The sequence below is a fragment of the Pristiophorus japonicus genome, chromosome 8, assembly GCF_044704955.1.
Source record: "Pristiophorus japonicus isolate sPriJap1 chromosome 8, sPriJap1.hap1, whole genome shotgun sequence".
Lineage (NCBI taxonomy): Eukaryota > Metazoa > Chordata > Chondrichthyes > Pristiophoridae > Pristiophorus > Pristiophorus japonicus.
Window position 1 is genome coordinate 26,062,595 of NC_091984.1, and position 27,091 is coordinate 26,089,685.

Below are 27,091 nucleotides of genomic sequence, written 5' to 3' on the forward strand. Positions count from 1 at the left end.
GTGCGGTTGATAGTGAGAAAGATAGCTGCAAACTGCAGGAAGATATCAATGTGCTGGTCAGGTGGGCAGAAAAGTGGCAAAAGTGGCCAGAGAAGTGTGAGGTAATGCATTTGGGGAGGGCTAACAAGGCAAGGGAAGACACAATAAATGCTAGGATACTGAGAAATGTAAAGGAACAGAGGGACCTAGGAGTGTATGTCCATAGATTCCTGAAGGTAGCAGGACAGGTAGATAAGGTGGTTAAGAAGGCATACAGGATACTTCCCTTTATTAGCTGAGGCATAGACTATAAGAGCAGGGAGGTTATCTAGAACTGTATAAAACATTAGTTAGAGTACTGCATACAGTTCTGGTCACCACATTATAGGAAAGATGTGATTGCATTCGAGAGGGTACAGAAGAGATTTATGAGGATGTTGCCAGGACTGGAGAATATGAGCTATGAGGAAAGATTGGGTAGGCTGGGGTTGTTTTCTTTGGAACAAAGAAGGCTGAGGGGAGATTTCATTGAGGTGTATAAACTTGTGAGGGGCCTAGATAGACTGGATAGGAAGGACTTATTTCCCTTCACAGTGAGGTCAATAACCAGGGGGTAGATTTAAAATAATTGGTAGAAGGATTGGAGGAGAGTTGAGGAGAATTATTTTCACTCAGAGGGTGGTGAGGGTCTGGAACTCATTGCCTGAAAGGGTGGTAGAGGCAGAAGCCAAAAAGTACTTGAGGTGCTGTAACCTACAAGGCTATGGATCAAGAACTGGAAAGTGGGATTAGGCTGGATAGCTCGTTTTCGGCCGGTAGGATGGGCCGAATAGCCTCCTCCTGTGTTGTAAATTTCTATGATTCTATGTGCTATGTATGAACAAAGAGTCTGACTGGATACTGTGAGCTCAAAGTAAAGTGTGACCTTAGTCTTTTATGCAGGTCTCCAGAGTGCTTCTCCAGCCTATGAGGCCTCCTTAAGTACCTGTGCTCCCAAAGGATTGTGGGATTCCTTGGGACTCCAGGGGATGAGCCCTCTGGTGGCTGTACAAGGTATATACAAGTATACATATATATCAACACTCCCCCTCAAAGTCAACTGTGTAACTATTTACAAGGTGAGTCAATCTGGGGCCTTTCTTTCCCTGGTTGATCATCTTGGTGCAACTGCTGGTTTTGGTGAATCGTTTGTTGGGCCCTCGCTGGGCTGCTGTGCAGCTGGCCTTGCTGGGCTGCCTGGTGTGGTGAGTCCTGTTGGGTTGCTGCGGATGATGGGTTCTGCTTCGTGGCCAACTGCGGTGTCAGTTGCCACTGGTGTATATTTTGGGGGGTCAAAGAAGATAGGGTCCAAAGTGGGTTGCTCAGGATAGTCCGTGAATCTGAGTTTGATTTGGTCCAAGTGTTTCCGGTGAATGAGTCCATTTGAAAGTTTGACTCGAAATACCCTGCCGGGAAGCCACTTGGGACCTTGTCCATAATTCAATACAAATACAAGATCATTGATTTCAATTTCACGTGACACATTTGCGCTATCATGATATGTACTTTGTTGAAGCCGCCTGCTCTCTACCTGTTCATGTAGATTGGGGTGAACCAACGAGAGCATTGTCTTAAGCGCCATTTTCATGAGCAGTTCAGCAGGTGGAATCCCAGTGAGCGAGTGGGGTCTCGTGCAGTAGCTAAGTAGGACTCGGGATAGGCAAGTCTGCAGCGAGCCTTCAGTTACCCTTTTCAAGCCCTGCTTGATGGTTTGCACTGCTCTCTCTGCCTGGTTTGAACAGGGCAGATGTAACATGTTTGATCCCGTTACGGGTCATGAATTCTTTGAACTCGGCACTGATAAAACATGGCCTGTTGTCGCTCACAAGGACATCAGGTAGTCCGTGCGTGGCAAACATGGCCCGCAGGCTTTCAGTGGTGGCAGCGGACGTGCTTGCCGACATTATCTCACATTCAATCCATTTGGAGTACGCATCTACAACCACGAGGAACATTTTACCCAAGAACGTGCCTATATAGTCGAGATGGACCCTAGACCATGGTTTGGAGGGCCCAGACCATAAACTTAGTGGCAACTCCCTGGGTGCATTGCTTAACTGCGAGCATGTGCTACATCTGTGCACGCAGGACTCTAAGTCCGCATCGATACCGGGCCACCACACGTGGGATCTGGCTATCACTGTCATCATTACGATGCCTGGGTGGGTACTGTGGAGGTCACTGATGAAGGTATCGCTGCCCTTCTTGGGGACCACTACCCGATTTCCCCACAGAAGGCAGTCTGCTTGTATAGACATTTCATCTTTGTGCCGCTGGTACGGCTTTATCTCTTCCTGCATTTCCACTGGGACATTGGACCAGCTCCCATGAAGTACACAATTTTTAACTAGGGACAGTAAGGGGTCCTGGCACATCAGTCATTGAAGGTTAGCATGCAGGTACAGCAGGCGGTTAAGAAAGCAAATGGCATGTTGGCCTTCATAGCGAGGGGATTTGAATACAGGGGCAGGGAGGTGTTGCTACAGTTGTACAGGGCCTTGGTGAGGCCACACCTGGAGTATTGTGTACAGTTTTGGTCTCCTAACTTGAGGAAGGACATTCTTGCTATTGAGGGAGTGCAGCGAAGGTTCACCAGACTGATTCCCGGGATGGCGGGACTGACCTATCAAGAAAGATTGGATCAACTGGGCTTGTATTCACTGGAGTTCAGAAGAATGAGAGGGGACCTCATAGAAACGTTTAAAATTCTGACGGGTTTAGACAGGTTAGATGCAGAAAGAATGTTCCCAATGTTGGGGAAGTCCAGAACCAGGGGTCACAGTCTGAGGATAAGGGGTAAGCCATTTAGGACCGAGATGAGGAGAAACTTCTTCATCCAGAGAGTGGTGAACCTGTGGAATTCTCTACCACAGAAAGTAGTTGAGGCCAATTCACTAAATATATTCAAAAGGGAGTTAGATGAAGTCCTTACTACTCGGGGGATCAAGGGTTATGGCGAGAAAGCAGGAAGGGGGTACTGAAGTTTCATGTTCAGCCATGAACTCATTGAATGGCGGTGCAGGCTAGAAGGGCTGAATGGCCTGCTCCTGCACCTATTTTCTATGTTTCTATGTTTCTATGGCTCGTCCAGGTTCTAATCTGTCAGGCTGTGACGGGTGATTGCTCACTCTCAAATGCTTCCATAACCATGACTAAATCTGCGGGCTGCGCCATTTCCACCCCCATAGTGGGCAATGGCAGCCTACTGAGAGCATCGGCACAGTTTTCTGTGCCTGGCCTGTGGTGGATAGCATAGTTGTATGCAGACAACTTGAGCGCCCATCTCTGGATGCGTGCCGATGCATTAGTATTTGTTGTGTATCTGTAAAGCATGCACTCCCATGTTCCGCCACCAGGGAGCGCATCCCCTGAAGTCCCAAGGGATCCCAGCATCCCTTGGGAGCACTGTATATAAGCCGGCCCCTAAGACCTGTTATGCACGCTGAAGTGTCTTACTAAAGACTGAGGTCATTGTTACTTTAACCTCCCTGTGTGCAGTCTCATCTGTGTTAGGAACACAACAGTATTTATCCCCTTACTCTCGGAAAACAGGGATATTAGTGGCTTATGGTCAGTTTCCAATTCAAATTTTAGCCCAAACATATATTGATGCATTTTCTTTACCCCATAGACACACGCTAACACTTCTTTTTCAATCATGCTGTAGGCTCTCTCAGCCTTAGACAGACTTCTGGATGCATAAGCAACCGGTTGCAATTTCCCAAAATCATTAGCTTGTTGCAATACACACCTGACGTCATACGATGTCGTATCACATGCTAGTACCAAATGCTTACATGGATCATACAACACAAGCAATTTGTTTGAGCAGAACAATTTTCTGGCTTTTACAAAGGCATTTTCTTGGCTTTTGCCCCATACCAATTTGTCTCCTTTACGCAGTAAGGCGTGCAGTGGTTGTAACACAGTGTGCTGAGACCCGGTAAGAAGTTACCAAAATAGTTCAGGAGTCCCAGAAACGACCGCAGCTCCGTCACGTTCTGTGGCCTCGGTGCGTTCTCGATTGCCTCCGTCTTCGAATCGATGGGCCTGATGCCATCCGCCGCAATTCTCCTCCCCAGGAACTCTACTTCAGGCGCCAAGAAAACGCACTTCGAGCGTTTTAACCTGAGCCCCACGTGGTTGAGTCGACTAAGAACCTCCTCCAGGTTCTGCAGATGCTTGACTGTGTCCCAACCTGCAACCAAGATGTCGTCTTGGAAGACCACCGTGCGCAGGACCGACTTCAGTAAGCTTTCCATGTTTCTCTGGAATATCGCTGCGGCTGATTGAATTCCAAACGGGCATCTGTTATAAATGAAGAGACCTTTGTGCGTGTTGATGCAGGTGAGGCCCTTCGATGATTCCTCCAGCTCCTGCCTCATGTAGGCCGAAGTCAATTACAGCTTTGTGAACGTCTTTTCTTCTACCAGCTTCCTAAAAGGTCGTCGGCCTTTGGTAGTGGGTATTGATCCTGCGAGGAGAAACGATTGATTTGTAATCACCACAGATTCTTACGGTGCCGTCTCCCTTGAGGACTGGAATGATCGGACTGGCCCACTCGTTGAATTCGATCGGCGAAATGATGCCCTCTCTTTGCAGCCGGTCTAGCTCGATCTCTACCCTTTCTCTCATCATGTACGGTACTGCTCTCGCCTTGTGATGGATGGGTCGCGCCCCCAGAATCTGTACTTTTGCTCCTTGGAACTTCCCTGGTTTGAACAGCGAAGGGAACTTGTTTAAGACCTGGGCACATGAAGTGTCGTCAGCTGACGAGAGCGCTCGGACGTCGTCCCAATTCCAGCCTAACTTTCCCAGCCAGTTCCTGCCGAGCAGCGTGGGACCATCACCCGGTACCACCCAAAGTGGTAGCTTGTGCACCGCTCCATCGTAGGAGACCTTTACAGTAGTACTGCCGATTACACGAATCAGTTCCTTTGTGTAAGTTCTTAGTTTTGCGCGAATTGGAGTCAAGACTGGCCTTGAGGCCTTGCTGCACCACAATTTTTTGAATGTCTTTTTGCTCATAATGGACTGGCTCGTGCCCGTGTCCAGCTCCATTAACACCGGGAGTCCATTTAGTTCAACGTTCAGTATTATCAGAGGACACTTAGTGGTAAATGTGTGCACCCCATATACCTCTGCCTCCTCAGTCTGAGGCTCTGGTTCGTCATGGATCTGTCCTCCTCTGCAACATGATGGTTTGCAGGATTAACAGGAGTTGCAGCTCGCCTGCACATACATTGGAGGTGTCCCATTGTTCCACAGCCCTTGCAAAAGTACCCTTTGAAGCGGCATGAATGGAAACGATGATCACCCCCACAGTGCCAACAAAGTGTCAATGGCCTTGCATTCATCACCCTTGATGGTGGATTCTGAGACATCTGCAGACATGCAGCTGCAGGCATGAGGGGCCTGCCCTGTACGTTGCGATTTGAAAACAACATCACTTTGTTCACAGTACTTGTAGCAGCACTAGTGTGCTGAGAGATTTGCTTAGTATTGTCACTGGTGGCAATGAATGTCTGGGCTATCGCTATGGCCTTACTCAAGGTTGGGGTCTCTACAGTCAAAAGTTTGTGAAGTATCATTTCATGGCCAATGCCATGTGCTCCAAATATCCTTCAAATTTGCAATGTTCTGCATTGCGTCTTAGCTCGGCGACATAACTCACTTCCTGGCCTTCAGACCTTTGTAGGTGTAGAACCGGTATCTCGCCATCAGAACGCTTTCCTTCGGGTTCAGATGCTCTTGGACCAGTGTGCACAAATCATCATATGATTTCTCTGTGGGTTTCGCTGGAGCAAGCAGATTTTTCATGAGGCCATACATTGGTGCCCCGCAGACGGTGAGGAGAATCACCCTTCATTTGGCAGTGTTCGCTTCTCCTTCCAGCTCATTGGCCACAAAGTATTGGTCGAGTCGCTCCACAAAGGTCTCCCAATCATCTCCCTCCGAGAATTTCTCCAGGATGCCCACTGTTCTCTGCATCGTTGGGTTCGTCATCTATATCTCATCGCCAATTGTTAGGTATGAACAAAGAGTCTGACTGGATACTGTGAGCTGAAAGTAAAGTGTGACCGTAGTCTTTTATTGCAGGTCTCCAGAGTGCCTCTCCAGCCTGTGAGGCTTCCTTAAGTACCTGTGCTCCCAAGGGATTGTGGGATCCCTTGGGACTCCAGGGGATGAGCCCTCTGGTGGCTGTACAAGGTATATACAAGTACACATATAAAACACTATGAATCTATGATTTCTGATACTTTTGAATATCCATAGAATGTGGTGATGCCTTTCAGATCCAGTAAATTTGGCAAGTTCAACTTGAGAAGCAAAGTAATGCTGCTGTGCCGAACTTCATTCAACATAATGTACCGTGGAAATAATGGCGGAATTTTTGACTGGAGAGTCGATTCTTTTTAAGTAGGCATTATTAGAATGTAAATTGAGTAATAAAAGTTTTGGTTTCAGTTTATTGGCTTTTGTTGCAGCCGGTATTGTAGGGTTAACAATAAACTATCACAAGCAGAGCCAATTCAAACAATTTTAGCAACTGCAAGTCTCCAGGACCTCACAAGGAAGTTCAGTGACACTTGCAGGGAGAGCCGCAGCTGGTCCTAGCTACAAAAATATAAACAATGTAAACGGGGAAAGAAAGAATACAAATAATCACCGTACACCATAACTGGGAATTACTCTAAATGTATACAGAAATCGATACAAAACCCGGGTACAAAAATAATACAAATTGTAATACAATACTAAAGAATAATAAGGTACCAGAGGCCTGAACTTAAATCCGCAGCGTGGAAGCAAAGAGTGGGCAAGAGGCAGCAGCTAGAAACTGCTGCAACATAGAATGAGACCTAACTTAAAGCTATGTACCTCCTATACCAAAGGAAGGCTGAGGCCACACAAGTTGCTTTAATACAACCTTTAAAACATTTATTCCTAAGCCTGCATTGGCCGCCTCCTCTGACCAGTTTTAGATTTGGCAAAACGTGGCAAAATAATAACAGTAACTGTTAAAAACATTGTACCATTTCCCTCATGATTTAGTGAGCCAATGTAGTGCCACATCTTATAAAGGTAGATCTTCTGTTCAATTCCTGGTCTGTGCTTCGTTAGCTGATGTCAGCAAGGGCAGAAGTTGGGGGACCCCTGATCTGTGTGAAGAAGATGAAAAATCAGCCAGTGCTCCAACTCTTGTTAATTATCAAATGCTGGCTAGAAGTTGTGTGCGCGTTGAAGGGACGCAGACTTGAACGGATATGGTGGACAACTGGTTTAGCCATTCACCGCCAGATCTGGTTTGACCACAAAAAGCATTATTGAGTCCCACTCTCATCTGCCAAAATTTCTCACTATTTCAAATATCATTTGTGACTTTGATGAGAGCCGTTTTGGTACTGTGGCAGGCGCAGAAACCTGATTGGAGGAACTCAAACATGGAGTTGTGGGAAAGATGGGCACAGATTTGGCAGGCGGCAACACGTTCAAGGACTTTGGAGAGGAAAGGGAGTTTGGAGATGGGGCAGTAGTTTGCAAGGACAGCGGGGCCAAGGGTTGTAATTTTGAGGAGAGGGGTGATTATGGCAGATTTGAGAGAGAGGGGGACAGTACCTGAGGAGAGAGAAATGTTAACAATGTCAGCTAACATGGGATTCAGAAAAAGAAGTTGGGTGGTCAGCAGTTTGGTGGGAATAGGGTCAAGGGAACAGGAAATGGGTCTCATGGACAAGATGAGCGAGGAGAGGTCAAGAGTGGAGATCGGAGAGAAATTGTAGAAAGATGTGAGGTCAGGGCTATGGCAGGGGGAACCTTAGAGGAAGTTTGGCCCAGTGGGTTAGGGGAAGGAAGGGTAGAGGCAGATGCAACTGATTGGATGGTTTCAATCTTAGGGACAAAGAAGTCCATGAACTCCTCACACTTGTTGTCAGAGGTGAGGGTGGAGAAGACAGGGGAGAGCGGTTTAAGAAGACGGTTAGCAGTGGAGAATAGAAGCCGGGGTTTATCTTTATTACAGAATCATTCTGGAATGCAGTGAGCAATTTTGGCAGACAAGAGCAGGACCCGATAGTGGTCCAGCCAGATCTGGCAGTGAACAGCTAAACCAGTTGTCCACCATTGGTGAGAAAGCAGGAATGGGGTACTGAAGTTGCATGTTCAGCCATGAACTCATTGAATGGCGGTGCAGGCTAGAAGGGCCGAATGGCCTACTCCTGCACCTATTTTCTATGTTTCTCTATGTTTCTATCTATTCAAGTCTGCATCTCTTGGACGTAAGAGAGCAAAGGTGAGGGTCATACCAGGGGGAACGGCCAGGGTGAGAGAGAGTAATTGTTTTAACAGGGAGTAAGGTATCAAAGGTGGTGGCGAGGGTGTGATTCAGGAAGACTGAAGCCATTGTTTTCGATCCCTGCCACAAACTCTGTTCCCTAGCCACTGACTCCATCCCTCTACCCAACGTCTGTCTGAGGCTGTTCGCAACCTTGGCGTCATATTTGACCCTGAAATGAGCTTTCGACCACATATCCACATAAACAACTAAGACCACTTATTTCCACCTTTGTAACATCACCCGTCTCTGCCCTTGCCTCAGCTCATTTGCTGCTGAAGCCCTCATCCATGCCTTTGTTATCTCTGTACTTAACTATGCCAACGCACTCCACTTTCTACCCTATGTAAATCAGATGTGATACAAAACCCGGCTGCCCATGTCCTAACTTGCATAAAATCCCGCTCACCCATCACCCCTGTGCTCGCTGACCTACATTAGCTCTCGGTTAAGCAACACCTCATTTTCAAAATTCTCATCCTTGTTTTCAAATTCCTCCATGGCCTCGCCCCTCTCTATCTCTGTAATCTGCTGTAAAGCGCTTTGAGACATCCAGTGGTCATGAAAGGCGCAATATAAATCCAAGTCTTTCTTTCCTCCAGCCACACAACTCCCCCGCATGCCCCCTGCCCCTGCCCCCCATGGAGATGTCTGCACTCCTCTAATTCTGCCCTCTTGAGCATCCCTGATTATAATTGCTCAACCACTGGTGGCCGTGCCTTCTGTTGCCTCGGCTCTAAGCTCTGGAACTCCCTGCCTAAACCTCTCCATCTCTCTTTCCTTCTTCAAGACACTCCTTAAAATCTACCTCTTTGACCAAGCTTTTGGTCACCTGCCCTAATTGTCCCTTATGCGGCATGGTGTCAATTTTTTTATCTCGTAATACTCCTCTGAAGCGCCTTGGGACGTTTCACTATGTTAAAGGCACCATATAAATATAAGTTGTTGCTGTTGTTGCTGTGTCCCACACAGGTACACACTATGAAAGCCCACCTGCTGTGCCCCACACAGGTACACACTGTTAAAGTCCACCTGCTCGATTTCTTATTTTCAAATCCCTCCATGGCCTTGCCCCATCCTACTTCTGTAATCTGCTCCAGTCCCACAATCCCTTGAGCTGTCTGCGCTCCTCTAATTCTGCCCTCCTGAGCATCCCTGATTATAATCACTCACCGTGCCTTCTGTTGCCTAGGCTCCAAGCTCTGGATCTCCCTGTCTAAACCTCTCTGCTTCTCTTTCCTCCTTCTAAACTCTCCTTAATACCAACTGCGCTAAAACAATGACTAAAAAATGATTAAGAAAGGGAAGATGGGCTATAAGAACATAAGAATTAGGAGCAGGAGTGGGCCATACGGCCCCTCGAGCCTGCTCCGCCACTTAATAAGATCATGGCTGATCTGATCATGGACTCAGCTCCACTTCCCCGCCCGCTCCCCATAACCCCTTATCCCCTTATCGTTTAAGAAACTGTCTATTTCTGTCTTAAATTTATTCAATGTCCCAGCTTCTACAGCTCTCTGAGGCAGCAAATTCCACAGATCTGCAACCCTCTGAGAGAAGAAATTTCTCCTCATCTCAGTTTTAAATGGGCGGCCCCTTATTCTAAGATCATGCCCTCTAGTTCTAGTCTCCCCCATCAGTGGAAACATCCTCTCTGCATCCACCTTGTCAAGCCCCCTTATAATCTTATAGGTTTCAATAAGATCATCTCTCATTCTTCTGAATTCCAATGAGTAGAGGCCCAACCTACTCAACCTTTCCTCATAAGTCAACCCCCTCATCTCCAAACTAGTGAACCTTCTCTGAACTGCCTCCAAAGCAAGTATATCCTTTCTCAAAGCCTCCCTGATAAAGTGCGGCATCCCCACTGACACCTGGGAGTCCTTGGCCATAGACCACCCTAAATGGAGGAAGTGCATTCGGGAGGACGCTGAGCTCCTCGAGCATCGTCGCCGAGAGCATGCAGAAATCAAGCGCAGACAGCAGAAGGAGTGTGCGGCAAACCAGGCTCCCTGCCCACCCTTTCCCTCAACGACTATCTGTCCGACCTGTGACAGAGACTGTGGTTCTCGTATTGGACTGTACAGCCACCTAAGAACTCATGCTAAGAGTGGAAGCAAGTCTTCCTCGATTCCGAGGGACTGCCTATGATGATGATCCTTTCGTAAATATGGAAACTAAAACTGCACGCAGTATTCCAGGTGTGGCCTCACCAATACCTTATACAGCTGTAGCAAGGCTTCCCTGCTTTTATACTCCATCCCCTTTGCAATAAAGGCCAAGATACCATTGGCCTTCCTGATCACTGGCTGTACCTGCATACTATCCTTTTGTGTTTTATGCACAAGTACCCCCAGGTCCCGCTGTACTGCGGCACTTTGCAATCTTTCTCCATTTAAATAATAACTTGCTCTTTGATTTTTTTCTGCCAAAGTGCATGACCTCACACTTTCCAACATTATACTCCATCTGCCAAATCTTTGCCCACTCACTTAGCCTGTCTATGTCCTTTTGCAGATTTTTGGTGTCCTTCTCACACATTGTTTTTCCTCCCATCTTTGTATCGTCAGCAAACTTACACTCAGTCCCTTCTTCCAAGTCGTTACTATAGATTGTAAATAGTTGGGGTCCCCGCACTGATCCCTGCGGCACCCCACTAGTTACTGGTTGCCAACCAGAGAATGAACCATTTATCCCGACTCTCTGTTTTCTGTTAGTTAGCTAATCCTCTATCCATGCTAATATATTACCCCCAACCCTGTGAACTTTTATCTTGTGCAGTAACCTTTTATGTGGCACCTTGTCCACTGGTTCCCCTTTATCCACCCTGTTCATTACATCCTCAAAGAACTCCAGCAAATTTGTCAAACATGACTTCCCCTTCATAAATCTATGCTGACTCTGCCTGACCGAATTTTGCTTTTCGAAATGTCCTGCTACTGCTTCTTTAATAATGAACTCCAACATTTTCCCAACCACAGATGTTAGGTTAACTGGTCTATAGTTTCCTGCTTTTTGTCTGCTTCCTTTTTTAAATAGGGGTGTTATATTTGCAGTTTTCCAATTTGCTGGGACCTCCCCAGAATCTAGGGAATTTTGGTAAATTACAACCAATGCATCCACAATCCCTGCCGTTGGTCCCCTGGAGGATGAGACTGGGGAATTAATAATGGTGAACAGGGAAATGGCAGAGACGTTGAACAAATATTTTGTATTGGTCTTCACGGTAGAAGATACTTAAAACATCCCAATAGTGGATAATCAAGGGGCTATAGGTAGGAAGGAACGTAATATAATCACTATCACTAATTAAGTAGTAATAGGTAAAATAATGGGACTAAAGGTGGACAAGTCCCCTGGATCTGATGCCTTACATCCTAGGGTCTTAAGAGAAGTGGTTGCAGAGATAGTGAATGCATTGGTTGTAATTTACCAAAATTCCCTGGATTCTGGTGCGATCCCAGAGAATTGGAAAACTGCAAATGTAACGCCCCTATTTAAAAAAGGAAGCAGACAAAAAGCAGGAAACTATAGACCAGTTAGCCTAACATCTGTCGTTGGGAAAATGCTGGTGTCCATTATTAAGGAAGCAGTAGTGGGATATTTGGAAAAGCATGATTCAATCAAGCAGAGTCAGCATGGTTTCATGAAAGGGAAATCATGTTTGACAAATTTGCTGGAGTTCTTTGAGGATGTAACGAACAGGGTGGATAAGGGGGAACCAGTATATTTGGATTTCCAGAAGGCATTCGATAAGGTGCCACATAAGAGGTTATTGCACAAGATAAAAGTTCACAGGGTTGGGGGTAATATATTAGCATGGATAGAGGATTGACTAACTAACAGAAAACAGAGAGTCGGGATAAATGAGTCATTTTCCGGTTGGCAAACAGTGACTAGTGGGGTGCCGCAGGGATCGGGGCTGGGTCCTCAACTATTTACAATCTATATTAATGACTTGGATGAAGGGACCGAGTGTAATGTAGCCAAGTTTGCAGATGATACAAAGATGGGTGGGAAGGAAATTGTGAGGAGGACACAAAACATCTGCAAAGAGATATACACAAGCTAATTGAATGGGCAAAAATTTGGCAGATGGAGTATAATGTAGGAAAATGTGAGGTTATCCATAATAGAAAAACAAATTATAATTTAAAAGGAGAAAAATTGCAAAGTGCTGCAGTACAGTGAGACCTGGGGGTCCTTGTGCATGAAATACAAATAGTATGCAGGTACAGCAAGTACAGAGAGGCAAATGGAATATTGGCCTTTATTGCAAGGGGGACAGACTATAAAAGCAGAGAAGACTTGCTACAATTGTACAGGGTATTGCTGAGGACACACCTGGAGTACAGTTTTGGTCTCCGTATTTAAGGAAGGATATACTTGCATTGGAGGCTGTTCAGAGAAGGTTCACTAAGTTGATTCCGGAGATGAGGGCTTGACATATGAGGATAGGTTGAGTAGTTTGGGCTTATATACATTGGAGTTGAGAAGAATGAGAGGTGATCTTATTGAAACTTATAAGATAATGAGGGGCTCATCAAGGTGGATGCAGAGAGGATATTTCTACTCATAGGAGAAACTAAAACTAGGGGACATAGTCTTAGAATAAGGGGCCGCCCATTTAAAACTGAGATGAGGAGAAATGTCTTTTCTCAGAGGGTTGTAAATCTATGGAATTCGCTGCCCCAGTGAGCTGTGAAGGCTGTGTCATTGAATATATTTCAGGCGGAGATAGACAGAATTTGAGCGATAAGGGAGTAAAGGGTTAGCGGGAGCGGGCAGGGAAGTGGAGCTGAATCCATGATAGATCAGCCATGACTTTATCGAATGGCGGAGCAGGCTCGAGGGGCCAAATGGTCCTGCTCCTATTTCTTATGTTCTTATTGTTATGTATGCAACACTATGTAACCAGCATTCTACCGCCACCAGAGGGCATATTTGTTGGAGTCCCAAGGGATCCCAGCATCCCTTGGGAGCACTGTGTATAAGCAGGTCTCCCATGCTGTACCAGCACTCTGCAGTTAGAATAAAGAGACTAAGGTCACACTTACTCACATCTACAGTACAGGCCCAGCGTTCGTGGAGAGGCGGGAGTGCGAGCAGCGGGAGTCCGGGGACAGCCGAGCGGCCTATAAAGGCCCAGCGTTCGTCGGAGAGGCCAGCCAGTGCAGCTGCAGCAGGGAGGCAAAAAAGAAGTAGAAAGAAATCAAAAGGTGACGTCACAGTTAAGGGGGTAAGTGATTGGCTGGTTATTGGTAAGTAGATTTCTTTTTTTTTTCTTTATCAGTAAGTAACATTTAGCATTGTTGTTGCCAAATTAAGTTAATCTCAGGGTTAAATCATGGGAGGAGAGCTCGGACACGTGTTATGCTCCTCATGTACTATGTGGGAAGTCAAGGACGCTTCCAGTGTCCCTGATGACTACATATGCGGGAAGTGTATCCTGCATATGTAGTCGTCAGGGACACACCGCATTGCGGCACTGGAGCTGCGGGTGGATTCACTCTGGAGCATCCACGATGCTGAGAATGACGTGAATAACACATTTAGTGAGTTGGTCTAACCGCAGGTAAAGATTACACAGCCAGATAGTAAATGGGTGGCCAACAGGAAGAGCAGTGGAAGGAAGGTAGTGCAGGGGTCCCCTGCGGTCATCCCCCTGCAAAACAGATACACCGCTTTGTTGAGGGGGATGACTCATCAGGGGAGGGCAGCAGCAGCCAAGTTCATGGCACCATGGGTGGCTCTGCTGCACAGTAGGGCAGGAAAAAGAGTGGGAGAGCTATAGTGATAGGGGATTCAATTGTAAGGGGTATAGATAGGCGTTTTTGCAGCCGCAACCGAGACTCCAGGATGGTATGTTGCCTCCCTGGTGTCAAGGACGTCTCGGAGCAGGTGCGGGACATTCTGAAAAGGGAGAGTGAACAGCCAGTTGTCGTGGTGCACATAGGTACCAACGATATAGGTAAAAAACAGGATGAGGTCCTACGAGACGAATTTAGGGAGCTAGGAGCTAAATTAAAAAGTAGGACCTCAAAAGTAGTAATCTCAGGATTGCTACCAGTGCCACGTGCTAGTCAGAGTAGGAATCGCAGGATAGCTCAGATGAATACGTGGCTTGAGGAGTGGTGCAAAAGGGAGGGATTCAAATTCCTGGGACATTGGAACCGGTTCTGGGGGAGGTGGGACCAGTACAAACCGGACGGTCTGCACCTGGGCAGAACCGGAACTAATGTCCTGGGGGGAGTGTTTTCTAGTGCTGTTGGGGAGGAGTTAAACTAACATGGCAGGGGGATGGGAACCTATGCAGGGAGACAGAGGGAAATAAAATGGAGGCAGAAGCAAAAGATAGAAAGGAGAATAGTAAAAGTGGAGGGCAGGGAAACCCAAGGCAAAAAACAAAAAGGGCCACATTACAGCCAAATTCTAAAGGGGCAAAGTGTGTTAAAAAGACAAGCCTGAAGGCTCTGTGCCTCAGTGCGAGGAGTGTTCGGAATAAGGTGGATGAATTAACTGCACAGACAGCAGTTAACGGATATAATGTAATTGGCATCACGGAGACATGGCTCCAGGGTGACCAAGGCTGGGAACTCAACATCCAGGGGTATTCAACATTTAGGAATGATAGACAGAAAGGAAAAGGAGGCGGGGTGGCGTTGATGGTTCAAGAGGAAATTAATGCAATAGTAAGGAGGGATAATGATGATGTGGAATCGGTATGGGTGGAGCTGCAGATTACCAAAGGGCAGAAAATGCGAGTGGGAATTGTGTACAGACCACCAAACAGTAGTAGTGAGGTTGGGGACAGCATCAAACAAGAAATAAGGGATGTGTGCAATAAAGGTACAGCAGTTATCATGGGCGACTTTAATCTACATATTGATTGGACTAACCAAACTGGTAGCAATGCGGTGGAGGAGGCTTTCCTGGAGTGTATTCGGGATGGTTTTCTCGACCAATATGTCGAGGAACCAACTAGAGAGCTGGCCATCCTAGACTGGGTGATGTATAATGAGAAAGGACTAATTAGCAATCTTGTTGTGCGAGGTCCCGTGGGGAAGAGTGACCATAATATGGTAGAATTCTTTATTAAGTTGGAGAGTTAATTCGGAAACTAAGATCCTGAACTTAAGGAAATGTAACTTCGACGGTATGAGGCGTGAATTGGCTAGAATAGACTGGCAAAGGATACTTAAAGGATTCACGGTGGATAAGCAATGGCAAACATTTAAAGATCACATGGATGAACTTCAGCAATTGTACATCCCTGTCTGGAGTAAAAATAAAACGGGGAAGGTGGCTCAACCGTGGCTAACAAGGGAAATTAAGGATAGAGGCATATAAATTGGCTAGAAAAAGTAACAAACCTGAGGACTGGGAGAAATTTAGAATTCAACAGAGGAGGACTAAGGATTTAATTAAGAGGGAGAAAATAGAGTACGAGAGGAAGCTTACAAGGAACATAAAAACTGACTGCAAAAGCTTCTATAAATATGTGAAGAGAAAAAGATTAGTGAAGACAAATGTAGGTCCCTTGCAGTCGGATTCAGGTGAATTTATAATGGGGAACAAAGAAATGGCAGCCCAATTGAACAAACACTTCGGTTCTGTCTTCACGAAGGAAGACAGGAATAACCTTCCAAATGTACTCGGGGATAGTGGGTCTTGTGAGAAGGAGGAACTGAAGGATATCCTTATTAGGCGGGAAATTGTGTTAGGGAAATTGATGGGGTTGAAGGCTGATAAATCCCCGGAGCCAGATAGTCTGCATCCCAGAGTACTTAATGAAGTGGCCCTAGAAATAGTGGATGCATTGATGATCATTTTCCAACAGTCTATCGACTCTGGATCAGTTCCTATGGACTGGAGGGTAACTAATGTAACACCACTTTTTAAAAAAGGAGAGAGAGAGAAAATGGGTAATTATAGACCGGTTAGCCTGACACCAGTAGTGGGGAAAATGTTGGAATCAATCATTAAGGATGAAATAGCAGTGCATTTGGAAAGCAATAACAGGATCGGTCCAAGTCAGCATGGATTTATGAAAGGGAAATCATGCTTGACGAATCTTCTGGAATTTTTTGAGGATGTAACTAGCAGAGTGGACAAGGGAGAACCAGTAGATGTGATGTATTTGGACTTTCAAAAGGCTTTTGACAAGGTCCCGCACAAGAGATTGGTGTGCAAAATCAAAGTGCATGGTATTGGGGGTAATGTACTGATGTGGATAGAGAACTGGTTGGCAGACAGGAAGCAGAGAGTCGGGATAAACAGGTCCTTTTCAGAATGGCAGGCAGTGACTAGTAGAGTGCTGCAGGGCTCAGTGCTGGGACCCCAGCTCTTTACAATATGCATTAACGATTTGGATGAAGGAATTGAGTGTAATATCTCCAAGTTTGCAGATGACACTAAACTGGGTGGCGGTGTGAGCATTGAGGGGGACGCTAAGAGGCTGCAGGGTGACTTGGACAGGTTAGGTGAGTGGGCAAATGCATGGCAGCTGCAGTATAATGTGGATAAATGTGAGGTTATCCATTTTGTGGGCAAAAACACGAAGGCAGAATATTATCTGAATGGCGGCAGATTAGGAAAAGGGGAGGTGCAGCAAGACTTGGGTGTCATGGTTCATCAGTCATTGAAGGTTGGCATGCAGGTACAACAGGCGGTGAAGAAGGCAAATGGTATGTTGGCCTTCATAGCTAGGGGATTTGAGTATAGGAGCAGGGAGGTCTTACTGCAGTTGTACAGGGTCTTAGTGAGGCCTCATCTGGAATATTGTGTTCAGTTTTGGTCTCCTAATCTGAGGAAGGACATTCTTGCTATTGAGGGAGTGCAGCGAAGGTTCACCAGACTAATTCCAGGGATGGCTGGACTGTCATATGAGGAGAGACTGGATTGACTGGGCCTTTATTCACTGGCGTTTAGAAGGATGAGAGGGGATCTCATAGAAATGTTTAAGATTCTGACGGGACTGGACAGGTTAGATGCAGGAAGAATGTTCCCGATGTTGGGGAAGTCCAGAACTAGGGACATAGTCTTAGGATAAGGGGCAGGCCATTTAGGACTGACATGAGGAGAAACTCAGAGAGTTGTTAACCTGTGGAATTCCTGCCGCAGAGAGTTGTTGATGCCAGTTCATTGGATATATTCAAGAGGAAGTTAGATATGGTCCTTACGGCTAAGGGGATCAAGGGGTATGGAGAGAAAGCAGGAAAGGGGTACTGAGGGAATGTTCAGTCATGATCTTATTGAATGGCGGTGCAGGCTCGAAGGGTCGAATGGCCTACTCCTGCACCTATTTTCTCTGTTTCGATGTTTCATTCACATTGCTTTATTAAGACATAACAACTGGCGTCGAGATAGCGAACCATGCAGAGAATGCAGAGAACTGTTAGTATCCTGTTGAAATTCTCAGAAGGTGACGATTGGGAGGCCTGCTTGGAGCGACTCGACCAATAGTTTGTGGCCAACGAGCTGGAAGGGAGTGTGAATGCCGCCAAATGAAGGGCGATCCTCCTCACCGTCTGCAGGGCAACAACCTATGGCCTCGTGAAGAATCTTCTTGCTCCGGTGAAACCAACAACCAAATCGTATGAAGAATTGTGTACGCTTGTCCTGGAGCACCTAAATCTGAAGGCGAGCGTTCTGTGGCAAGGTATTGATTTTACACATGTCAACGGTCTGAAGGCCAGAAAGTGGCGAGCTACGTCGCCGAACTAAGGCGCCTTGCAGGACATTGCAAATTCGATGGATTCCTGGAGCAAATGCTAAGAGACTCTTTTGTGCTTGGCATTGACCATGAGGTTATCCTTTGCAAACTATTGACTGTTGAAACACCGAACCTGAGCAAAGCCATAACAATAGCCCAGGCATTTATGTCCAACAGCGATAACACTAAACAAATTTTGCAGCATAAAGATATTTCAGCAAGTACTGTATACAAAGTAACGTAATTTTCAAGCAGGAATGCATATGGTAGAATGTACATGCCTGCAGCTGCACAACCTCAGATGACTCCGAGTCCGCCATCAAGCGTTAATACAAGGCAATTGACACCTTGTTGGCGCTGTGGAGGTGATCATCGAGCCCATCAATGCCGCTTCAAACACTATTCGTACAAAGGCTGTGGAACATAGAAACATAGAAACATAGAAAATAGGTGCAGGAGTAGGCCATTCGGCCCTTCTAGCCTGCACCGCCATTCAATGAGTTCATGGCTGAACATTCAACTTCAGTACCCCATTCCTGCTTTCTCGCCATACCCCTTGATCCCCCTAGCAGTAAGGACCTCATCTAACTCCTTTTTGAATATATTTAGTGAATTGGCCTCAACAACTTTCTGTGGTAGAGAATTCCACAGGTTCACCACTCTCTGGGTGAAGAAGTTCCTCCACATCTCGGTCCTAAATGGCTTACCCCTTATCCTTAGACTGTGACCCCTGGTTCTGGACTTCCCCAACATTGGGAACATTCTTCCTGCATCTAACCTGTCTAACCCCGTCAGAATTTTATATGTTTCTATGAGGTCCCCTCTCATTCTTCTGAACTCCAGTGAATACAAGCCCAGTTGATCCAGTCTTTCTTGATAGGTCAGTCCCGCCATCCCGGGAATCAGTCTGGTGAACCTTCGCTGCACTCCCTCAATAGCAAGAATGTCCTTCCTCAGGTTAGGAGACCAAAACTGTACACAATACTCCAGGTGTGGCCTCACCAATGCCCTGTACAACTGTAGCAACACCTCCCTGCCCCTGTACTCAAATCCCCTTGCTATGAAGGCCAACATGCCATTTGCTTTCTTAACCGCCTGCTGCACCTGCATGCCAACCTTCAATGACTGATGTACCATGACACCCAGGTCTCTTTGCACCTCCCCTTTTCCTAATCTGTCACCATTCAGATAATAGTCTGTCTCTCTGTTTTTACCACCAAAGTGGATAACCTCACATTTATCCACATTATACTTCATCTGCCATGCATTTGCCCACTCACCTAACCTATCCAAGTCGCTCTGCAGCCTCACAGCATCCTCCTCGCAGCTCACACTGCCACCCAACTTAGTGTCATCCGCAAATTTGGAGATACTACATTTAATCCCCTCATCTAAATCATTAATGTACAGTGTAAACAGCTGGGGCCCCAGCACAGAACCTTGCGGTACCCCACTAGTCACTGCCTGCCATTCTGAAAAGTACCCATTTACTCCTACTCTTTGCTTCCTGTCTGACAACCAGTTCTCAATCCATGTCAGTACACTACCCCCAATCCCATGTGCTCTAACTTTGCACATCAATCTCTTGTGTGGGACCTTGTCGAACGCCTTCTGAAAGTCCAAATATACCACATCAACTGGTTCTCCCTTATCCACTCTACTGGAAACATCCTCAAAAAATTCCAGAAGATTTGTCAAGCATGATTTCCCTTTCACAAATCCATGCTGACTTGGACCTATCATGTCACCTCTTTCCAAATGCACTGCTATGACATCCTTAATAATTGATTCCATCATTTTACCCACTACCGATGTCAGGCTGACCGGTCTATAATTCCCTGTTTTCTCTCTCCCTCCTTTTTTAAAAAGTGGGGTTACATTGGCTACCCTCCACTCCATAGGAACTGATCCAGAGTCAATGGAATGTTGGAAAATGACTGTCAACGCATCCACTATTCCCAAGGCCACCTCCTTAAGTACTCTGGGATGCAGTCCATCAGGCCCTGGGGATTTATCGGCCTTCAATCCCATCAATTTCCCCAACACAATTTCCCGGCTAATAAGGATTTCCCTCAGTTCCTCCTCCTTACTAGACCCCCCGACCCCTTTTATAACCGGAAGGTTGTTCGTGTCCTCCTTCGTGAATACCGAACCAAAGTACTTGTTCAATTGGTCCGCCATTTCTTTGTTCCCCGTTATGACTTCCCCTGATTCTGACTGCAGGGGACCTACATTTGTCTTTACTAACCTTTTTCTCTTTACATATCTATAGAAACTTTTGCAATCCGTCTTAATGTTCCCTGCAAGCTTCTTCTCATACTCCATTTTCCCTGCCCTAATCAAACCCTTTGTCCTCCTCTGCTGAGTTCTAAATTTCTCCCAGTCCCCAGGTTCGCTGCTATTTCTGGCCAATTTGTATGCCACTTCCTTGGCTTTAATACTATCCCTGATTTCCCTTGATAGCCACGGTTGAGCCACCTTCCCTTTTTTATTTCTATGCCAGACAGGAATGTACAATTGTTGTAGTTCATCCATGCGGTCTCTAAATGTCTGCCATTGCCCATCCACAGTCAACCCCTTAAGTATCATTCGCCAATCCATCTCAGCCAATTCACGCCTCATACCTTCAAAGTTAGCCTTCTTTAAGTTCTGGACCATGGTCTCTGAATTAACTGTTTCATTCTCCATCCTAATGCAGAATTCCACCATATTATGGTCACTCTTCCCCAAGGGGCCTCGCACAACGAGATTGCTAATTAATCCTTTCTCATTACATAACACCCAGTCTAAGATGGCCTCCCCCCTAGTTGGTTCCTCGACATATTGGTCTAAAAAACCATCCCTTATGCACTCCAGAAAATCCTCCTCCACCGTATTGCTTCCAGTTTGGTTAGCCCAATCTATGTGCATATTAAAGTCACCCATTATAACTGCTGCACCTTTATTGCACGCACCCCTAATTTCCTGTTTGATGCCCTCCCCAACATCACTACTACTGTTTGGAGGTCTGTACACAACTCCCACTAACGTTTTTTGCCCTTTGGTGTTCTGCAGCTCTACCCATATAGATTCCACATCATCCAAGCTAATGTCCTTCCTAACTATTGCCTTAATCTCCTCCTTAACCAGCAATGCTACCCCACCTCCTTTTCCTTTTATTCTATCCTTCCTGAATGTTGAATACCCCTGGATGTTGAGTTCCCAGCCCTGCTCATCCTGGAGCCACGTCTCCGTAATCCCAATCACATCATATTTGTTAACATCTATTTGCACAGTTAATTCATCCACCTTATTGCGGATACTCCTTGCATTAAGACACAAAGCCTTTAGGCTTGTTTTTTTAACACCCTCTGTCCTTTTAGAATTTTGCTGTACAATGGCCCTTTTTGTTCTTTGCCTTGGGTTTCTCTGCCCTCCACTTTTCCTCATCTCCTTTCTGTCTTTTGTTTTTGCCTCCTTTTTGTTTCCCTCTATCTCCCTGCATTGGTTCCCATCCCCCTGCCATATTAGTTTAACTCCTCCCCAACAGCACTAGCAAACACTCCCCCGAGGACATTGGTTCCGATTCTGCCCAGGTGCAGACCGTCCGGATTGTACTGGTCCCACCTCCCCCAAAACCGGTTCCAATGCCCCAGGAATTTGAATCCCTCCCTGCTGCACCATTGCTCAAGCCACGTATTCATCTGAGCTATCCTGCGATTCCTACTCTGACTAGCACGTGGCACTGGTAGCAATCCCGAGATTACTACTTTTGAGGTCCTACTTTTTAATTTAGCTCCTAGCTCCTTAAATTCATTTCGTAGGAACTCATCCCTTTTTTTACCTATGTCATTGGTACCAACGTGCACCACGACAACTGGCTGTTCTCCCTCCCTTTTTAGAATGTCCTCCACCCGCTCCGAGACATCCTTGACCCTTGCACCAGGGAGGCAACATACCATCCTGGAGTCTCGGTTGCGGCCGCAGAAACGCCTATCTATTCCCCTTACAATTGAATCCCCTATCACTATCGCTCTTCCACTCTTTTTCCTGCCCTCCTGTGCAACAGAGCCAGCCACGGTGCCATGAACTTGGCTGCTGCTGCCCTCCCCTGATGAGTCATCCCCCTCAACAGTACTCAAAGCGGTGTATCTGTTTTGCAGGGGGATGACCACAGGGGACCCCTGCACTACCTTCCTTGCACTACTCTTCCTGCTGGTCTTCCATTCCCTCGCTGGCTGTGGACCCTTCTCCTGCAGTAAGACCAACTCGCTACACGTGATACTCACGTCATTCTCAGCATCGTGGATGCTCCAGAGTGAATCCACCTTCAGCTCCAACTCCGCAACGCGGACCGTCAGTAGCCGGAGGTGGACACACTTCCCGCACATGTAGTCGTCAGGGACACTGGTGTTGTCCCCGTGTTCCCACATGGTACAGGAGGAGCATATCACGTGACCGAGCTGTCCTGCCATGACTTAACCCTTAGATACACTTAAATTGCCGACAACAATGTTAAAAGTTACTGACTAATAAAGAAAAAGAAAAACTACTCACCAATCAGCAGCCAATCACTTACCACGTTGGCTGTGACGTCACCTTTTGATTTCTTTCTACTTCTTTTTTGACTTCTCTCAGCTGGAGCTGCACCGGTACCCGGACTGCTGAGCCTTTTATAGGCCGCTGCCTCTCTCGACTCCCGCCTCTCTCGAGGCTCCCCGGACTGCTGAGTCTTTTATAGGCCGCTGCCTCTCTCGACTCCCGCCTCTCTCGATGCTCCCCGGACTGCTGAGCCTTTTATAAGCCGCTGCCTCTCTCGACTCCCGCCTCTCTCGATGCTCCCCGGACTGCTGAGCCTTTTATAGGCCGCTGCCTCTCTCGACTCCCGCCTCTCTCGATGCTCCCCGGACTGCTGAGCCTTTTATAGGCCGCTGCCTCTCTCGACTCCCGCCTCTCTCGACGCTCCCCGGACTGCTGAGCCTTTTATAGGCCGCTGCCTCTCTCGACTCCCGCCTCTCTCGACGCTCCCCGGACTGCTGAGCCTTTTATAGGCCGCTGCCTCTCTCGACTCCCGCCAATGGGACACCTCCAGCAAATGTGCTGATGAGCTGCAAACCCTGCAAACCACCACATTGCAGAGGAAGACCGATCCATGACGGATCAAAGTGAACTAGAGACTGAAACCGAGGAGGCAGAAGTGTACAGGATACACACCTTCACCACGAAATGTCCACCGATCATGTTAAACGTTGAACTGAATGGAATTCCAGTATCCATGGAATTCAACACGGGCGCAAGTCAGTCCAAAAAAGCCTTCAACAGGCTGTGGTGCAACAAGGCACACAGGCCCAAACTGAGCCCTATTCATACCAAGCTGAGAACTTACACCAAAGAGTTGATCCCTGTAATTGGCAGCGCAACAGTAAAAGTCTCCTATGATGGGGCAATGCACAAACTACCATTATGGATGGACCAGGAGATGGCTCCACACTGTTCGGCAGAAGCTAGTTGGGAAAAATCCGCTGGAACTGGGACGACATCCGAGCACTTTCGTCCGTCGACAACGCCTCATGTATCAGGTTCTGAGTAAGTTTCCGTCGTTGTTTGAGCCAGGCATTGGAAGTTTCTTGGGGGCGAAGGTGCAGATCACTTGATTCCCGGTACACGACCCATCCACCACAAGGCACGGGCGGTGCCATATATGATGCGAGAGAAAGTGGAGAACGAGCCAGGCAGGCTGTGTCGTGTATTCAACTATCATTGTAACTCATGTATAAGCTGACCTAAGTTGTACACCTTGAGAACACTGACCACAAGGGGGTGAACTTGTGGGAGACACTCCTAACCTGGACTTTCAGGTATAAAAGGGGAAGCTCCACCTCCCTTCATCACTTGAGGTCTTGGTAATAAAGGTAACTGGTCACAGAGTGACCTTCTCTCAAGTATAGGCCTCGTGTGCATTTATACTGTATAGTAAGGACATATCACTGACGACGAGAAATTGGGATTTAAACCACGCGAGCATGGCCACTAGCAGCACATAAGAGAGGTACTGTGTTGGTGATAATTGGGACGACTTTATTGAGAGACTACAGCAAAGTTTTGTCACTAAGGAATGGTTGGGACAATTCGGCCGACAAACGCAGGGCTCATCATCTGACGGTTTGTGGATCCAGAACGTACTCCCTGATGAAGGACCTTCTAGCGCCAGAGAAGTCAGCGGACAAGACGTTCGAAGAGCTCAGTAAGTTGATCGGGGAACACCTTAAACCGGCGAGCAGCATGAACATAGTAAGACACCGGTTTTACATACACTGGCAGTGAGAAGTGCAAAGCGTTTCTGACTTTGTGGCAGATCTCCGGCGACTGGCGAGCCTATGTAAGTTCACAGATGCATGCAGAGCGGAGATGCTGCGAGACTTTTTTTATTGAGGGCATCGGGCACGCTGGGGTTTTCAGGAAACTGATTGAGACCAAAGACTTGACCTTGGAAGCGGCGGCTCTGATAGCCCAGACATTTATCTCAGGAGAGGAAGAGACCAGAATGATGTATGACAAAAATCTTGGCTCAAATGCGGCAAACGACCAGGGAGTCAACATTGTTAACGTGGCACACAGTTCTCTAGGCAGTCAAGGTCAATCGGACATGCCCCAGCATGTAGTCAAACCCAAAGGGGGAATTCTTAAGAGACAATGGCTAGCTGAACAGCGATTCATGCTATCGCAATGGACAATGCGACCAGTAATGGAGCCTTCAACACCTGTTATTGGTGCGCTTAAGGACAGTTACAGAGGCAGTCAGAGATGATCGACTGGTAATGGACCTTTTGTTTCCAACAATGGGGCCTCCAGCTCATGCTGGAGGTGTGGAGGCAAACACCCAGCCAGAGTTTGCAGGTATCAGCAATATACCTGCAGAAACTGCAACGGCAGCAGTCACTTGGCGCGTATGTGCAGGAAGCCTGCAGCCAGGTTGATGTACAAAGAGGACGGGCCCGATGTAAGCCCTATGAGGCCAAATGAATACTGGGGGAAATCGCTGGAAGCTGAAGTTCAGCGAGTTCATGTGGAGCACATATACAGTTCATATACCAGGACGCCACCGATAATGATGAAAGTGCTCCTCAATGGCATCCCAGTATTAACGGAGCTCGACACGGGGGCCAGCCAGTCCCTGATGAGTATCAAACAGTTCGAAAGGTTGTGGGTGTCCTAGGCCAGGAGGCCAAAATTATTGCCGATTGACGCACAGCTACAGACACATACAAAGGAGATCATTCCAGTGCTAGGCAGCGCCACGGTAGTCGTGACCCACAAAGATTCGGAGAACAGGTTGCCACTCTGAATTGTCCCGGGGGATAGTCCCGCACTACTGGGGAGGAGTTGGCTTGCTGTCATGAACTGGAAATGGGGCGATGTCAATACAATTTCTTCTGTGGAGCGAGTATCATGCTCACAGGTCCTGGACAAATTTGACTTATTATTTCAACCCGGCATCGGCACTTTCATGGGGGCCAAGGTAGTGATTCACATAAATCCGGATGCCAGGCCAGTACACCGCAAGGCCAGATCGGTGCCGTACGTGATGCGGGAAAAGATATAATGCGAATTCGACCGCCTGCTGAGAGAAGGCATCAGTCGAATTCAGTGACTGGGCGAGCCCGATCGTGCCAGTGCTCAAGGCGGATGTGTCGGTCCGGATATGTGGCGATTCCAAGGCCACCATCAATCGGGTGTCACTCCAAGACCAATACCCGCTACCAAGAGCGGAGGACCTGACCTCAGCTTACATGACCCAGGAGCTGGCGAGTGAGTCGAAGAAGCTGACCATCACGACACACAAGGGGTTGTTTAAGTCTAACAGATGTCCGTTTGGGATTCGTTCGGCTGCCACGATCTTTCAGCGAAATATGGAAAGCCTCCTCAAGTCGATTCCAAGGACCGTGGTTTTTCAAGACGCCATCCTCATCACGGGACGCGATACTGAAGAACACCTCCACAACCTGGAGGAGGTGCTACGCAGACTGGACCGGGTAGGGCTGCGACTGAAAAAGGCAAAGTGCGTCTTCTTAGCTCCAGAGATAGAATTCCTGGGGAGGAGGGTAGCAGCAGACGGGATCAGACCCACTGCGTCCAAAACGGAAGCGATCCAGAGAGCACCCAGACCCCGTAACACGATGGAGCTGCATTCGTTCCTGGAGCTCCTGAACTATTTTGGTAACTTTCTTCCCAAATTGAGCACGCTGTTAGAGCCGTTACACGTGCTCCTACGCAAAGGTCGCGATTCGGTCTGGGGGGACAGCCAGGAAAGAGCTTTTGATAGAGCACGCAACTTGTTATGCTCCAACAAACTGTTAACATTATATGACCCGTGTAAGAAATTTGTTCTAACATGCAATGCGTCGTCCTATGGGGTCGGGTGTGTGTTGCAGCATGTGAATGCCGGTAGCTTATGCCTCCAAAAGTCTGTCCCAGGCAGAAAGGGGCTACGGGATGGTAGAAGAGGAAGCGACAGCATGTGTATATGCAGTAAAAAAAATGCACCAGTACCTGTTTGGCAGGAACTTTGAGTTGGAAACAGATCACAAAACCCCTAACGCCCCTTTTGGCCATAAATGCGAATGCATCGGCCCGCATACAGAGGTGGGCACTTATGTTAGTCGCCTATGACTACACAATTCGGCACAGACCGAGCACTGAAAACTGTGCCGATGCACTCAGCAGGCTCCCACTAGCCACCACTGAGGGGGCAACTGAGCATGATGCTGAGATGGTCATGGCTGTTGAAGCTTTCGAAAGCGAAGGCTTACCTGTGACAGCCCGTCAGATTAAAGTCTGGTCAAATAAAGACCCGCTAATGTCTTTAGTTAAGAAATGTGTTCTGAATGGGGACTGGGCAGCCACGTACGGGACATGCCCTGAGTAATTTAAACCGTTTCATAGGCGCAAGGATGAACTCTCGATTCAGGCCGATTGCCCACTGTGGGGAAACCGAGTAGTCATGCCCCAGAGGGGCAGAGAGGTGTTTATCAGAGAACTTCACA

The 27,091-nt window shown here is 47.3% G+C and overlaps 1 long non-coding RNA gene across 1 annotated transcript in view; it reads right to left on the bottom strand.

The window, feature by feature from the left end:
* LOC139268444 (uncharacterized) overlaps positions 1–13,524 on the bottom strand; it is a 35,328-nt gene extending 21,804 nt beyond the window's left edge. Inside the window, exons 1-2 of the long non-coding RNA XR_011594033.1 lie at positions 13,411–13,524; positions 7,056–7,181 (exon numbers count right to left, since the gene is read on the bottom strand). This is a non-coding gene — a long non-coding RNA (uncharacterized lncRNA). The remainder of the gene's footprint in view (positions 1–7,055; positions 7,182–13,410) is intronic.
* Positions 13,525–27,091: the final 13,567 nt, after the last annotated feature.